The following is a 16,015-nucleotide window of genomic DNA, read 5'->3' on the forward strand; positions in this document are numbered from 1 at the left end:
TGGGCTCCAAGGAGCCCACAAGCTCCCACTCCGCCACCAGGGGGAGGCGGCGGGGTTAGGGCTTGTGGCCTCCCTGGCCGCCCCCTGACCTAGATCCTTGGCCTATATATTCCCAAATATTCCGCAAAAAATCAGGGGAGCCTCGAAAATACTTTTCCGCCGCCGCAAGCTTCCGTTTCCGCGAGATCTCATCTGGAGACCCTTCCCGACGCCTTGTCGGAGGGGACTTTGGAGTTGCAGGGCTTCTTCATCATCATCATCGCCCCTCCAATGACTCGTGAGTAGTTCACTTTAGACCTACGGGTCCGTAGTTAGTAGCTAGATGGCTTCTTCTCTCTCTTGGATCTTCAATACAAAGTTCTCCATGATCTTCATGGAGATCTATCCGATATAATCTTCTTTGGCGGTGTGTTTGTCGAGATCCGATGAATTGTGGATTTGTGATCAGATTATCTATGATATATATTTAAGTCTTTGCTGATTTCTTATATGCATGATTTGATATCCTTGTAAGTCTCTCAGAGTCTTGGGTTTTGTTTGGCCAACTAGATCTATGATTCTTGCAATGGGAGAAGTGCTTGGTTTTGGGTTCTACCATGTGGTGACCTTTCCCGATGACAGTAGGGGTAGCAAGGCACACATCAAGTAGTTGCCATCAAGGGTAAAAAGATGGGGTTTTTATCATTGGTTTGAGATTATCCCTCTACATCATGTCATCTTGCTTAAGGCGTTACTCTGTTCTTATGGACTTAATACACTAGATGCATGCCGGATAGCGGTTGACGTGTGGAGTAATAGTAGTAGATGCAGAAAGTATCGGTCTACTTGTTTTGGACGTGATGCCTATAGATATAATCATCGCATAGATATCATCAGGACTTTGCGTGGTTCTATCAATTGCTCGACAGTAATTTGTTCACCCACCGTCTACTTGCTTTCATGAGAGAAGCCACTAGTAAACACTACGGCCCCCGGGTCTATTCACATCCATCGTTTACACCTCCGCTTTTACTTTGCTTTGTTACTTTGTTGCTTTCAGTTCTCACTTGGAAAACAATCAATAAGGGATTGACAACCCCTTCATAGCGTTGGGAGCAAGTTTTTGAGTTTGTGCGGGATCTTGAGATACACCTCCACCGGATTGATACCTTGGTTCTCAAACTAAGGGAAATACTTACCTCCGTTGTGCTACATCATCCTTTCCGCTTCGAGGGAACACCAAAGCAGAAGGATTCCTGGTGTCGTCGACACACCAATTTCTGGCGCCATTGGAAGGTCTTTTCTGCAGTACCATAACGGACATCATGCACTACGGGAAGTATTGGTGACCTTCAATTGCTCATCGGGAAAGCTATCATCAATAGGTTGTGGGTCATCAAGAACGTTCTCCAACCTAGACAAGTTATCTGCTACGGGGTTATCAGCACCCTTTCTGTCGACAACGTGCAAATCAAACTCTTGTAGCAAGAGAACCCATCTGATAAGTCTAGGTTTAGCGTCCTTCTTCTCAATGAGGTACTTAATAGCAGCATGATCAGTGTGAATAGTGACTTTGGAATCAACTATGTAAGACCTGAACTTTTCACATGCAAACACGAGTGCTAAAAATTCCTTCTCCGTAGTAGCATAGTTTCTCTGGGTACTGTCTAGAGTTTTACTAGCGTAGTGAATAACATTCAACTTCTTATCGACTCTTTGCCCTAGAACAGCACCAACAGCATAATCACTAGCATCACACATGATCTCAAAAGGCAAGTTCCAATTAGGTGGTTGAACAATAGGTGCAGTTATCAAATCCCTCTTAAGTATTTCGAAGGCTTCCTCACAATCCTTGTCGAAGACAAAAGGAATATCCTTTTGCAAGTGATTGGTAAGAGGCCTAGAAATCTTAGATAAGTCTTTAATGAACCTTCTATAGAAACCAACATGTCCAAGGAAACTTCTTATACCTTTGATATCTGTGGGGTATGGCATTTTCTCGATTGCATCAACCTTAGCCTTATCGACTTCAATACCTCTTTCAGAAATTTTATGTCCTAAGACGATGCCTTCATTAACCATAAAGTGGCACTTCTCCCAATTCAAGACAAGATTGGTGTCTTTACATATCTGCAAGACTCGATCAAGGTTGATGAGGCAATCATCAAAGGAAGACCCGTAAACGGAGAAGTCATCCATGAAAATCTCAACAATCTTTTCACAAAAGTGAGAGAATATAGCCATCATACATCTTTGAAAGGTGGCAGGTGCATTACATAAGCCAAAAGGCATACGTCTATAAGCAAAGGTACCGAAAGGGCAGGTGAAAGTGGTCTTCTCCTGATCAGATTGTGCAACTGGTATTTGGGAGAAACCAGAATAACCGTCTAGAAAGTAGAAGTGTGTGTGTTTAGACAGCCTTTCTAGCATTTGGTCAATAAAAGGCAGAGGGTAATGACCTTTCCTAGTGGCCTTATTCAATTTCCTAAAATCGATCACCATCCTATAGCCAGTAATAATCCTCTGAGGGATCAATTCATCCTTATCATTAGGGACAACGGTAATGCCTCCCTTCTTAGGGACGCAATGCACCGGACTCACCCAATCACTATGAGCGACAGGATAGATGATACCTGCTTCCAGGAGCTTTAGTATTTCTTTTCTCACTACTTCTTTCATCTTAGGATTTAATCTCCTTTGATGATCAGCAACTGGTTTGAAATCAGGATCAGTTTTAATCTTGTGCTGGTGTAGAGTAGGACCAATGCCCTTAAGATCATCAAGAGTATATCCAATAGCAGCACGGTGCTTCCTCAGAGTTTTTAGTAACTTCTTTTCTTCATGCTCTGAGAGGCTAGCACTAATAATAATAGGATATATCTCTTTTTCATCAAGATAAGTGTACTTAAGAGTATCAGGCAACTGTTTAAGCTCAAACACAGGATCACCCTTTGGTGGGGGAGGATCCCCAAGCAGTTCAAGAGGCAGATTATTCTTAAGGATAGGATATTGTTCTAAGATAACTCTGTCTATCTCATCCCTTTCATCCATATGCATATCATTTTCATGCTCAAGCAAGTATTGCTCTAAGGGATCAGTAGGAGGCTAAGGAAATAGAGGCTAAGGCAATAGTTTCATCCCTACTAGGCAACTCCTTTTCATGAGGCTGTCTACCAAACTTAGAGAAATTCAACTCATGTGACACACCTTCAAAGCCAACAGTGACAGTTTGCTTCTCATAATCAATATGAGCCTTGACAGTATTGAGAAAAGGTCTAACAAATATGATGGGACAACAGCTATCTTGTGCGGTAGCAAGAACGAGGAAAGAAGCAGGATACTTTGTTTTACCACACAAGACTTCAACATCCCTAACAATTCCCACAGGGCAGATAGTATATCTATTGGCAAGCTGAATAGTGACATCAATAGGCTCTATCTCAACAGGTGCAATCTCGTCTTTGATTTCATCATATAAGGATTCAGGTATTGCACTAACACTAGCACCCACGTCACATAAGCCATGATAACAATGATCTCCTATCTTAACAAAAACAACAGGCATGCCAACAACACGCCTATGTTTGTCTCTAGTGTGAGGTTTAGCAATTCTGGCAGCATCTTCACAGAAGTGAATATTATGTCCCTCAACCTCGTCGGACAGAAGATCTTTGATAATAGCAATGCTAGGTTCAACTCTAATTTGCTCAGGGGGTGTAGGTGTTCTAATATAGCCTCTACGTATCACAGTTGAAGCTTTAGAATGATCCTTTATCCTAATAGGGAAAGGTGGTTTCTCAATGTAAGCACTGGGAACAATAGGATCATTATGGGCAATGACTTTCTCTCCAACTGGATTGGGTTTAACTACATTGACTTCTAAAGGAGGATGATATTTAAACCACTTCTCTTTGGGGAGATCAATATGGGCAGGAACTGATTCACACAATGAAGCTACTATCTCAGAGTCAAGTCCATACTTAGCGCTAAAATCACTAAAGGTATTTGTCTCAACAAAGGATTTAACGCAATCAAACGTGACATTCATACCTAACTCCTTACCTTCTTCAAGCTCCCAATCTTCAGAGTTGCTTTTAATTCTCTCCAATAAATTCCATTTGAAGTCAATATCTCTCTTCATAAAAGAACCGGTACAAGAAGTGTCAAGCATGGTGCGATCATCATGAGAAAGCCGAGCATAGAAGTTCTGAATGATAATTTCTCTCGAGAGCTCATGATTGGGGCATGAATATAACATTGATTTAAGCCTCACCCAAGCTTGAGTGATGCTTTCTCTGTCACGAGGCCAAAAATTATAAATATAATTCCGATCACGATGTACTAAATGCATAGGATAAAACTTTTGATGAAATTCCAATTTCAACCGATTGTAGTCCCATGATCCAGTATCGTCACATAGCCTATACGATGTCAACGCCTTATCCTTCAAAGATAAAGGAAAGACCTTCTTCTTGACCTCATCCTCAGGCAAACCTGCAAGCTTAAATAAACCACAAACTTCATCTACATAGATTAGATGCAAGTCTGGATGTGATGTTCCATCTCGTGTAAAAGGATTAGCCAGCAGTTTCTCAAGCATACCCGAAGGAAATACAAAGTAAACATTTTCAGTAGGTGCAGCAGGTTGAGCAGCAACTCTTCGTGCTTCCGTTCGAGCTGAAGATACCCCGAACAAGCCCCTCAAAGGATTAGTATCCATAGTGACAAGTGACAATAAGTTTCAGCACACTATATGAATGTTTCCTTACCAAGTTCCACTTACCAAAGGCGCTTCACTCCCCGGCAACGGCGCCAGAAAAGAGTCTTGATGACCCACAAGTATAGGGGATCAATCTTAGTCCTTTCGATAAGTAAGAGTGTCTAACCCAATGATGAGCAGAAGGATCTGACAAGTGGTTTTCAGCAAGGAAATATCTGCAAGCACTGAAATTGTCGGCAACAAGTAGTTGTGTGGTGAGATGATTCGTAGCGAGCAACAAGTAACCAAAGTAGCAACGGTGCAGCAAAGTGGCCCAATCCCTTTTGTAGCAAGGGACAAGCCTGGACAAAGTCTTATAGGAGCAAAAATGCTCCCGAGGACACACGGGAATTTCTCTCATGCTAGTTTCATCATGTTCATATGATTCGCGTTCGTTACTTTGATAGTTTTATATGTGGGTGGACCAGCGCTTGGGTACTGCCCTTACTTGGACAAGCATCCCACTTATGATTAACCCCTCTCGCAAACATCCGCAACTATGAAAGAAGAATTAAGACAAAGTCTAACCATAGCATTAAACTAGTGGATCCAAATCAGCCCTTATGAAGCAACGCATAAACTAGGGTTTAAGCTTCTGTCACTCTAGCAACCCATCATCTACTTACTACTTCCCAATGCCTTCCTCTAGGCCCAAATAATGGTGAAGTGTTATGTAGTCGACGTTCACATAACACCACTAGAGGAAAAACAACATACAACACATCAAAATATCGAACGAATACCAAATTCACATGACTACTATTAGCATGACTTATCCCATGTCCTCAGGAACAAAAGTAACTACTCACAAAGCATAATCATATTCATGACCAGAGAGGTAATGAGTAGCATCAAGTATCTGAACATAAACTCTTCCACCAAATAATCCAACTAGCATCAACTACAAAGAGTAATTAACACTACTTGCAATCTTACAAGTACCAATCGGAGTCGCGAGACGGAGAATGGTTACAAGTGATGAACTAGGGTTTGGAGATGAGATGGTGCTGATGAAGAAGTTGATGGTGACGAGTCCCCTCCGATGAGAGGAGTGTTGGCGATGACGATGGCGATGATTTCCCCTCCAGGAGGGAAGTTTCCCCGGCAGGATCGTCCTGCCGAAGCTCTAGATTGGTTGTGCTCAAGTTCCACCTCGTGGCAGCGGAGAATCCACGAAAAAGCTCCTCCTTGATTTTTTTTTTCCAGAAGAAACCCTTCATATAGCAGAAGAGGGGGGCCAGTGGGCCAGCAGGCTGCCCACAAGCCCCCTTGGCGCGGCCTGGGGGGTGGCCGCATCGTGCAGGCTTGTGGCCACCTGCTGGCGCCCCTCTCGCGCTTCTTCGGCCTAGTATTTTTTATAAATCCGGAAAAAACTCCTCGTTGATTTTTATGGCATTTGGAGTTGCACAAAATAGGTATCTCAACTTTGCTCCTCTTTCAGGCCATAATTCCAGCTGCCGGCATTCTCCCTCTTCATGTAAACCTTGCAAAATAAGAGAGAAAAGGCATAAGTATTGTACCGTGAAGTGAAATAACAGCCCAAGAAGCGATAAATATCAACATGAAAACATGATGCAAAATGGACGTATCAATCATGCGCCACTCGAATGACTAGAGGATGTCTATTTCGGTGGGAGTTATTAGTAATATGATTAGCTAAACTCAATTATCATGGACATAGTCAACGGGTCTTTGCAAATTATGTTGTAGCCTGCGCTATAGCTCTACTGTTTTTATATGTTCCTAGAGAAAATTTAGTTGAAAGATGATAGTAGCAACTTTGCGGACTGGGTCCATAAACTGAGGATTGTCCTCATTGCTGCACAGAAGGCTTATGTCCTTAATGCACCGCTCGGTGTGCTAAACCTTGAGCGTCGTTTGTGGATGTTGTGAACATTTGATATACACGTTTTTGATGACTACATGATAGTTTAGTGCGTAATACTTAACGGCTTAGAATCGAGGCGCCAAAGACGTTTTGAACGTCACGGAACATATGAGATGTTCTAAGAGATGAAATTGGGATTTCATGCTCGTGCCCTTGTTGAGAGGTATGAGACCTCCGCCAAGATTCTTTGTCTACAAAGTAAAGGAGAAAAGCTCAATCGTTGAGCATGTGCTCAGATTGTCTGAGTCCAACAGTCGCTTGAATCAAGTGGGAGTTAATCTTCCAGATGAGATAGTGATGGTTCTCCAAAGTCACTGCCACTAAGCTACTAGAGCTTTGTGATGAACTATAACATATCAAGGATAGATATGATGATCCTTGAGCTATTCGCAATGTTTGACACTGCGAAAGTAGAAATCAAGTAGGAGCATCAATTGTTAATGGTTAGTAAAACCACTAGTTTCAAGGAGGGCAAGGGCAAGAAGGGATACTTCATGAAACGACAAACCAGTTGTCGCTCTAATGAAGAAACCCAAGGTTGAACCCAAACCCGAGACTAAGTGCTTCTGTTATGAGGGGAACGGTCACTGAGGCGGAACTACCCTAGATACTTGGTAGATGAGAAGGCTGGCAAAGTCGACAAACGTATATTGGATATACCTGATATTGATGTGTACCTTACTAGTACTCCTAGTATCACCAGGGTATTAGATATCGGTACAGTTGCTAAGTGTTAGTAACTCGAAATTATAGCTACGGATTAAATGGATACTAGCAAGGGTGAGGCGACGATGTGTGTTGGAAGTAATTCTAAGGTTGATGTGATCAAACATCGAACGCTCCCTCTACCATCAGGATTAGTGTTAAACCTAAATAATAATTATTTGGTGTTTGCGTTGAGCATGAACATGATTAGATCATGTCTATTGCAATATGATTATTCATTTAAATAGAATAATGGTTATTCTATTTGCTTGAATAAATACCTTCAATGGTTTATTGAATCTCGGTCGTAGTGCTACACATGTTCATAATATTGATGCCAAAATTACAAAGTAGTAATGATAGTACCACTTACTTGTGGCACTACCGCTTGAGTCATGTTGGTATAAAATTCATGAAGAAGCTCCATGTTGATGGATCTTTGTACTCACTCATTTTTGAAACATTTGAGACATGCAAGCCATACCTATTGGTATAAACGCATGAAGAAACTCCATGCAGATGGATCGTTTGGACTCGCTTGATTCTGAATCACTTGAGACATGCAAATCATACCACATGGGCAAGATGACTGAAGGCCTCGTTTTTCCAGTGAAATGGTACTAGAAAGTAACTTATTTGAAGTAATACATTTGGATGTATGCAGTCCAATGAGTGCTGAGGCACGCAGTGGATATCGTTATGTTCTTACTTCATAGATCATTTGAGTAGACACTAGTGTATTTGCTTGATGAAACACACGTCTGAATTATTGAAAGGTTCAAACAGTTTCAGAGTCAAGTTGAAGATCGCCGTGATAAGAGGGTAACATGTCTACGATATGATCATAGAGATGAATATCTGAGTTGCGAGTTTGGTACACAATTAAGACAAATGTGAAAATTGTTTCACATCTGATGCCACCTAGAACACCATAGTGTGATGGTGTGTCCGAACTTCATAGCCGCGCCCTATTTGATATGGTGCATACTATGATGTCTCTTGTCGAATTACCACTATCGTATATGGGTTATGCATTAGAGACAACCGCATTCACTTTAAATAGGGCACCACGTATTTCCATTGATATGACACTGTATGAACTATGGTTTGGAGAAACCTAAGTTGTCGTTTCTTAAAAGTTTGGGGCTGCGATGCTTATGTGGAAAAGTTTCAGCATGATAAGCTCGAACACAAAGCGGATAAATGCATCTTCATAGGACACCCAAAACAGTTGGGTATACCTCCTATCTCAAATCCGGAAGCAAAGTGTTTGTTTCTAGAAACGGGTCCTTTCTCGAGGAAACGTTTCTCTCGAAAGAATTGAGTGGGAGGGCGGTGGAACTTGATGAGGTTAATGAACCGTCACTTCAACCAGTGTGTAGCAGGGCGCAGGAAGTTGTTCATGTGGCGCCTACGCCAATTGAAGTGGAAACTAATGATAGTGATCATTAAGGTTCGGATCAAGTTACTACAAACCTCGTAGGTCAACAAGGTCGCGTACTTCTACAGAGTGGTACGGTAACACTGTCTTGGAGGTCATGTTGTTGAACAACAATGAACCTACGAGCTATGGAGAAGCGATGGTGGGCCCTAATTCCAACAAATGGCTGGAGGCCATGAAATCCGAGAGAGGATGCATGTATGAAAACAAAGTGTTGACTTTTGAAGAACTACTTGATGGTCGTAAGACTGTTAAGTACAGATGGGTCTTTTAAAGGAAGACAGACGATGATGATGAAAAGTCGTCATTAAGAAAAGCTCGACTTGTCGCAAAGATGTTTCCGACAAGTTCAAAGGGTTGACTATGATGAGACTTTCTCACTCGTAGCGATGCTAAAAGTCTGTTTGAATTATGCTAACAAGTATGCAAGCTCCAGCGACCCTTCTATGGACTGGTGCAAGCATCTCGAAGTTGAAATATACGCTTTGATGAGATGATCAAAGCTTTTGGGTTTATACAAGGTTTATGAGAAACCTGTATTTCCAAACAAGTGAGTGGGAGCACTATAGAATTTCTAATAAGTATATGTGGTTGACATATTGTTGATCAGAAATAATGTAGAATTTCTGGAAAGCATAAAGGGTTGTTTGAAAGGTGTTTTTCAAAGGAAAAACTGGATTAAGCTACTAGAACATTGTGCATCAAGATCTATGGCGATAGATCAAGACGCTTGATAAGAACTTCCAACGAAATGCATGCCTTGACAAGTTTTGGAAGGAGTTCAAAATAGATCAACAAAGGAGTTCTTGGTTGTGTTGCAAGGTGTGAATTTGAGTAAGACTCAAAACCCGACCATGGCAGAAGAAAGAGAAAGGACGAAGGTCGTCCCCTATGCCTTATCCGTAGGCTCTAAAGTATGCCATGTTGTGTACCGCACCTGATGTGTGCCTTGACATGAGTTTGTCAAGGGCTACAAAAGTGATCCATAACGGATTACTGGACAGCGGTCAAAGTTATCCTTAGTCACTGGTGGACTAAGGAATTTTTCTCAATTATGGAGGTGATTGAAGAGTTCGTCGTAAAGGGTTACGTCGATGCAAGCTTTGACACTAATCCGAATAACTATGAGTAGTGAACTGGATTCGTATAGTGGAGCAGTCATTTGGAATAGTTCCAAATGGTGCGTGGTAGCAGCATTTATAGGACATAGAGATTTTTAAAGCACACACGAATCTAAAAGTTTTAGACCTATTGACTAAAACCTCTATCACAAGCAAGATATGATCAAACCCCATAACTGTATGGGTGTTAGATTCATTGCAATCACATAGTGATGTGAACTAGATTATTGACTCTAGTGCAAGTGGGAGACTATTGGAAATATGCCCTAGAGGCAATAATAAATTGGTTATTATTATATTTCCTTGTTCATGATAATCGTTTATTATCCATGCTAGAATTGTAATTGTAAGTGCATCTAGTGCCCCTTAGTGATTTTGGTGGTTTGAAGACTTATAGGTTAAGTATCTAATGTGTTTGTGGGTATACACAGGATCTATAAGTCATTGAGGAGTTTGACATTTGAAGAATATCGACCCCTAAAAATGTATATCTTCAGTTGAAGAAATTGGTCTGAAGCTGAAGAAATGAATCGCGAGGAATCTGCGATGAAATTGATATTCCTCATGAAGATATTGATATTGAGAAGACCGGTGGTTCCTGAAGAAAATCATTCTGAAGAAATTGAAGCGTGAAGATTTTCGCTTTCTGTTTTACTTTCTTCGCATTTGATGAATAGGAACACTGTACTGTTAAAGGGGGTCAAAGTAACACTATGGAATGAATTTCCTCATGATGCTCAACCCAAGCCAAATCCTACCAAAAGCCTCAAGTGAGGAATATGAGTGACATGAGGACTCTCACAGTTGAGGGTCCCGACCGTTTCGATAACCACGCCAAGTCACTGGTCTTATCCACTCCAACGGTCATACTATTTAAGGGCATTAGTGTCAAATCATGTTGGGATGCTCCCAGGTTATAAATAGCCACCCCCCTCAACCACTAGCTGGTTGACTGCTCCGTTAGAAACTGACACTTGTCATAAGAGCAACCCAAATTCCTCAGAGCCTACGAGAGTAAATCATCAGTGAGGAAATACACCACTCACCGAAACCACAAATCAAACCTAGTGATTGAGCATCACTGAAGAAGTTGTTCCTGTGTGGGACTGAAGCCTTTTATCTTTGAGGACTGTGCATCCTCCAGACGGTTAGGCGTCATGGTCTAGAGCAATCCAGCAGTCAATTGTGGATCGCCGGGTGACCGAGTTTGTGAGGGTTTGGAAGTCTGCCCTGAAGACTTACCACGAGTGTTGGGCGAGGACTGTGTGTCCTTAGCTCAAGGAGAATACGGTAGGGACTGTGTGTCCCGGGACTGGGTGTCTTTTGGTTTCAATACCAAGCCGCTCCAAACCAGATGTACAACTGTCACAGCAGTTGGAACTGGGTCATCAACAACAGTCTTCACCAAGAATCGGGTTCTAATTCCTCAACTCTTTACATTCTCTGTATTATGTGTTGATGACTTTCACTGTGACTATTTGAAGAATTTGCTGAAGACTTTCTCTGAATTCCTCAACCCCAAATTCTTCATTTGAGTTAATCATCATCTGTATTCTGCGTGCCTGCTTACTGTGCAATCTGTTTTCATAATCTTCACTCTGTAATACTGCTGTGGTGAACGTTTGCACGACTGATCCTTAACTGTTTCCGTTGTAAGTTAGTCATCAGTGAGGAATTTATTCAAAAGGAATTTCCTCAGTGATGAAATTCTAAAAATCTCCTATTCACCCCCCCCTCTAGTCGATATAACGCACTTTCAATTGGTATCAGAGCAAGGTACTCCCTTGTTCTGTGTGATTTTGGTTTAACCACCTGGAGTTTTAGTTATGTCGACTGCAGGCATGTTCAAGGTGACTGCACCATGTCCCACCTACGAAGGGAAGAACTTTCCTTTCTGGAAGAACAAAATGCAACTGCATCTGCCAGTTATTGACAATGATCTCTGGTATATTGTGGAAAATGGCGTCCCCCTCGTTTCTGCCAGTGTCACTGCAGCTGATGTGAAGAGATTCAAGCAACTCGATTCTCAAGCGAAGAATATCATCTGTGGCTATCTGAGCCCGGGTCAGTTTGGAAGAGTAAGTGCTTTGGGATCTGCAACACTGATCTGGGAGAGACTGTGCAAGGTAAATGAAGGAGTATCAACCCAGCGTGACTCTCGTGTTGATATTCTTCGCAATCTCTTCAATCGCTTCAAGAGACATGACAATGAATGCTGCCAAGACACCTTTGATCGCCTCACTGACATATCAAATGAACTGCAAGCACTGGGAGCTCGAGACATCACTGATCACGAAGTTGTGAAGAAACTGCTGAGATCCTTGGATCCTTCATTTGACACTCTAGTTCTGATGATTCAAGAAAGACCAGACTACAAGATGCTAGATCCAGCTGATATTCTTGAAAGGCTAAATACTCATGAATTCCAGCAAGAAGAAAAGAGAGATCTATATGGACCAAGCTATTCCAGACCACGAGCACTGAAGGCTAGAGCAATTTCCTCATCTGAAGAAGAAACAGATGACAGCAGTTGTGACCCTAAAGAATTTGGACAGGAGCTCGCAATGCTTGTGAGGAAATTCCAGAGATTTACATGCCGAGGTCAGTTCGGTAAATCATCAAGAAGAGACATGAGGAAATCAGAATCTGCATCTGAGGACTACAAAAAACGGACCTGTCACAAGTGCAAGAAATCAGGTCATTACATTGCTGATTGTCCCCGCTGGGGAAAGGAATCAAAAAAGAAATACAAGGATGATAGTTCTGATGACTCGAAGAAGAAGAAGAAATCTTCAAAATCCTCATCTTCAAAGTCCTCTTCACACAAGAAGACTAGCTTCAGAAAAGCTCGGGCACTTATTGCCAAGGAAATGGATTCTGAGGCAGAATCAGAGGAATGTGATGAAGAAGAAGGCTCTGGAGAAGACTCAGAATCCGGACAGGCTAGTCTTGCACTAGCAACCAATTTCGTCAGCAAGTCAATCTTCAATCTTGAAGAAAATGATTGCACCATCCATACTGATGACTATGCTGATGACTTCGCTCCAACCTATTGCTTCATGGCAAAAGGTTCAAAGGTATCAAATAATGCCTCCTCCTCTGATTCAAGTGACTGTGAACATGATGATTACAAAAAACCCAGTTACAGTAAACTTGCCATCATTCCCACTAAACAACAAAATGCTCTAGAAAAGCTTCAAAAACAGCTAGACAAAAGTGATGATCTGTTGAATGATGAAATGAATCTTAATCAAATCCTCGCTGATGACATCAAAAATCTTCAGTATAGATATGATATTCTTCAGGATCGTTATGATACACTCCTCACTGATCATGAGAAGCTTTCCTACGAATTTCTTCAAAAGAAGCTTGATCTTGAGAAGCTGAGGATGTCTTATGATGATCTTCGCATGGAAAATGATTCATTACTAGCTCAACAGATCAGCGCTAGTCAAGTTGAATTTATTCCTCCGTGTCTTAAATGCATTGAACGTGAAACTGCTAGTTCTTCACCAGAATCATCAAATGCTACAAATTCTTCAACTGCACCTGTTGTGTCTATTTCCTCACTTGAGGAAAACACAAATGTTACTGATGAAAATGCAGGGTTGAAGGAATTGTATGTGACAGGCATGTACAAAAACCTCAAAGGACACCAAACCCTTTGTGATGTGCTCAAAAAGCAGATCTTGAACAGGAACCCGAGGAAAGAAGGAATTGCCTTTGAGAGGAAATTAAATGCTGATGGAACTTATTGGAAACCTGAGCAGTATCCCAAAACCTCATGAGTTGCTGCTACTGGGCCTCCTTTTGATCCATCTAATCTAACTGGCTTCTCATGTGAATTATCCTATTCCTCGGATGAGTCATTTGATTCCAACTATAAATTGTTCAAAAATCAATCTGGTGAAGTATTTGCTTGATATGTTGGAACTAACTGCAGGAATGGCCCTCCTTTGAGGAAAATCTGGGTTCCCAAAAGTTGTCTTGAAAATCTTCAAGTGAATGTCCTCATGACACCACCTCTGAAGAATTTGAACCCCAGATCCAATTCCTCGGGAGGACCAAAGTCTTCAAGAGGATCAAAATCCTCAACTGGTCAAAACTATGCTCGTACCCGTGCTTATGCGTCTAACATGCAGGGAAACTACAAGGAATATGATTATGAGTGCTACTCCTCAAATCATTATGTTCATAAATCCTCAAACCAGTTCTCTGCATACTCATATGAGTACTTTAACCCCCCTACTGTTAAGAGAAGTGCATTAGCTTCAATGCCACCTTTCTCATATGGTGCTCGCAGGATGATGAACGCTTTGCCACCCCTTCAGATGTGGGTGGTGAAGAAATCAAACTAATAACTTCTGCAGGTCAAGTCTCCAGATGAAAATCATCATTTGAAGAATTTGCTGGAGACCTGAGGAAATGCTTGATAGGACGCAAGCTAATGATTGATGAAATAGAAATATTTCACACGTCCTTACATTTCTGTTATGATGAAATCACTGAACTGATGAAATTAGTATCATATTCTTCAAATCTGAAGCATATGAGATGGTAAGCTGTACTAATTCATCTGCAGGATGACAAACCCAAAAATACTGAGTGGGTTCTTGATAGTGGCTGCACACATCACATGACTGGTGATAAAAGCCTACTGATGAATATGCCACTAACTCCATCACCTCTGAAGCAAATCACATATGCTGACAAAGGTAAAAGCAAGGTATTGGGACTTGGCAAAGTAGCTATTTCCAAGGATAGGCATATGGACAAAGTAATGCTTGTTGAATCCCTTGGTTTTAACCTCATGTCAGTCTCGATGCTTTGTGATCTTGATATGATTGTTATCTTTGGTAGATATAGATGTGTAGTCATCATGGAATCTGACAGATCCAAAGTCTTCGAAGGTGTAAGAAGAGGGGATTTGTACATTGTCGATTTCTCTACAGGTCCTCAACCAGCCACTTGCTTACTAGCAAAAACCTCAGAAGGATGGCTGTGGCACCGAATACTAGGTCATGCAGGCATGAGGAATTTGCACACGCTTGCAAAGAAGAAGCATGTCATCGGCATCGAATCAGTCAAATTCCTCAAGGACCATCTCTGCGGTGCTTGTGAATCTGGGAAAATGACCAGATCCAAGCATCCTTCTAAAACCATCATGACTACTACACGGCCATTCGAATTGCTTCATATGGATTTATTTGGACCTACTCACTATGCCGCACTAACCAATGCAGCATCTTTATATGGCTTCGTCATAGTTGATGATTATTCCAGATACACTTGGGTGCATATCATAGTGTATAAAACTGAAGTGCAGGAAATCTTCAAACGATTTTCTTCAAGGGCCTCGACGAACTTTGGCATCAAGATCAAACACATCAGGAGTGATAATGGAAACGAGTTCAAAAACACCGGTCTTGATGATTATCCTAATGAACTTGGTATTACTCACGAATTGTCTACTCCTTATACTCCTCAGCAGAATGGTGTCGTCGAAAGAAAGAACAGGACTCTGGTTGAAATGGCAAGAACAATGCTTGAAGAATATCAGACTCCTCGTCGCTTCTGGCCTGAAGCAATCAATACTGCATGCCATATCATCAACAGGGTATATCTTCACAAATTCCTCAAGAAAACCTCATATGAACTCCTCACTGACAAGAAACCCAATGTAAGTTATTTCAAAGTCTTCGGTGCAAAATGCTGGATTAGAGATCCTCACCATAGCTCAAAATTTTGCACCTAAGGCACATGAAGGTTTCATGCTCGGTTATGGAAAGGACTCACACACCTACAGAGTCTTCAACAACTATCACAACAAAGTTGTTGAGATGTAGATGTGCGGTTCGATGAAACTAATGGCTCGCAAAGAGAGCAATTGCCTTCTGATCCAGATAAGTTGTCTCCTGAGGAAGCAATAAAGCTTAAGCCTACTGAAGACATTGTCCCCACTGGGGAAATTGGTGAAGAAACGATCCCCATCGCTGATGAAAACCAAGAAGATGCTCCTGAGGAAATTGCAACAGCATCACTTCCTCAGCCCAGACAAAATCCTCAACCAGCTCATCTGAGGATTGCAAATGAAGTAGAACTTGACAAAATCCTCAACGACA

This window comes from Hordeum vulgare, chromosome 5H, assembly GCF_904849725.1.
Source record: "Hordeum vulgare subsp. vulgare chromosome 5H, MorexV3_pseudomolecules_assembly, whole genome shotgun sequence".
In the NCBI taxonomy this organism is placed as follows: Eukaryota; Viridiplantae; Streptophyta; class Magnoliopsida; order Poales; family Poaceae; genus Hordeum; species Hordeum vulgare.